The sequence below is a fragment of the Frankliniella occidentalis genome, unplaced genomic scaffold, assembly GCF_000697945.3.
Source record: "Frankliniella occidentalis isolate FOCC.00 unplaced genomic scaffold, Focc_3.1 Scaffold285, whole genome shotgun sequence".
Classification (NCBI taxonomy): Eukaryota; Metazoa; Arthropoda; class Insecta; order Thysanoptera; family Thripidae; genus Frankliniella; species Frankliniella occidentalis.
This window is the reverse complement of record NW_026267411.1, coordinates 8,697-10,608: the sequence shown is the minus strand read 5'-3', so window position 1 is coordinate 10,608 and position 1,912 is coordinate 8,697. Positions and strand designations below refer to the sequence as shown.

At 39.4% G+C, this 1,912-nt stretch overlaps 1 long non-coding RNA gene across 1 annotated transcript in view; it reads right to left on the bottom strand.

The window, feature by feature from the left end:
* LOC127750909 (uncharacterized) overlaps window positions 1–504 on the bottom strand; it is a 2,920-nt gene extending 2,416 nt beyond the window's left edge. The window contains exon 1 of the long non-coding RNA XR_008011889.1: window positions 409–504. This is a non-coding gene — a long non-coding RNA (uncharacterized LOC127750909). The remainder of the gene's footprint in view (window positions 1–408) is intronic.
* Between the last annotated feature and the right edge of the window lie 1,408 nt (window positions 505–1,912).

Genomic DNA, 1,912 nt, shown 5'->3' with positions numbered 1-1,912 from the left:
GTTCTTGGACAACCCGACAGTGCTGCCAACACACCGGAAGTCGAGATTTGAGCCCAGAAAAAAGGTCTCAGGGCCCAAAGTCGGGTGTATTCATCACACAGAATCCTCACGACACAGAAAATCACCACACAGAATAGCATTTTCTGTGTGGTGATTTTCTGTGTCGTGAGGATTCTGTGTCGTGATTTTCTGTGTCGTGATTTTCTGTGTCGTGAGGATTCTGTGTGGTGATTTTCTGTGTCGTGAGGATTCTGTGTGGTGATTTTCTGTGTCGTGAGGATTCTGTGTCGTGAGGATTCTGTGTGATGAAGTCGAAGCAAACTTATTCTAGGTGGTGAAGCAGCGGCCCCTTAAATTCTGTGTCGTGAGGATTCTGTGTCGTGAGGATTCTGTGTGATGAAGCCCTACCCCAAAGTCGGCCGAAAGCTTATCTTCGTCGTCATCTCGGCCGACTTTGTAGGCTGAGACCTTTTTTGTCTCGGGTGCCACGGGTACCCCGTCTGTCGAGTGAGTACACCGTTCACTTCGTAGATTTATAATTACTCTTATAGCTATCTAAGCTTTCACGCGCGTTCGATCCTTCACGACCTCCTGTTCTCCCAGCTCTACTTTGGTCGCGTGCTAGGCTAGTGCTCCTGGGCACCCAAGGACCAGGCCACATCAGAGCTGGGAGGAGAAAACTATAATATCTCGTTCTGGTTTGAACGCTTTTACCATTATGCTTTCTGCTGGTAACAAGCATAGCCTGATCAGCCCGAACCATTTCCTTTAGCAATTTACTGTCCCATTTTTCAAATTTCTGTTTGCAGGTGTTGTAGCAGTTCTCTACGATGTGAAGCGTGTTTTCTGTTTTGACTCGAGCCCTTGAAACTGCTGGATCTGATGACTCACTGTGGTTTACTTTTTTTAAGGGTAAGTTCTTTCTTACATTCTAAGGGGATGCTAAGCCATATAACATAAAATAATATTCAACAGAAAAATTGTTAGGTGTTCTTGAAGAACCAACTTTGCGCATGCACGATTTTATTAGTATAGGAATGAATCTACGTTTTCTAGGTAAAGTCATATTTGTGGGTGTGCTGTTTTAAAGGCTTGTTTCCCATAGTATAGAAAAATTTGAGTTCATTCCTGTATCCATAAAATTACCCAATGTATTAACCTATTACCCATATTCCAGACACAACATTTCTGGACCATGGATGATGAATGTTATTTTGTTTGTTTTGATGGGACCCGTATATTTGTTTTATGAAAATAAAAACGGAATTGATTCAAAAATTAGCTTGTGTGTAGGCATTTGAAAAGTTTGTTAAATGTTTCGCACGCCTGAAACAAACTTATAAATGTAACAATATTTGATTGCGCATTGACTCTTCAGCCACTGTGATAGCTTTTTGAAAATTTATGACCATGTTTAATCAAGCCACCTCTTAGTAATAGTTTTTGTCAGTCTTACAATTCAGTTTAACTCAATTTGTTTCTTGTTGTTTCCTACAGGCTTCTATGGGACATCAGCACCATAATCAGCAGATCGTCTGTGCAGATGCAATAATACTTTTCAATTGACTTTTCAATTGACTTCTTTATCTGAATTTCATCAAACTGTTAAAGCTAAAATACAACTCTTTTTATTCAGATAATTTAAATGTGTTTTGTTTAGAAATGTACTGTGTTTAAAGGACATAAAAGTTATAACAAAAATATCAGCATTTTAATTTACTTTATTTCTCCTAGTGCTCTTCTCTCACATGTCAAGATTCCAATATCCTAAAATTAAGGAAAAGAGTGAAACTTTTAAGATTCTAACTAGCTACATATTACCTGAGAAAATGTTATTGGATATACCTGGAGGTGTATAGGCTGGCTCCTTGCTCCACAGAGCCTTTTCTTCTTTAGAGAGGTGCTTGACTTC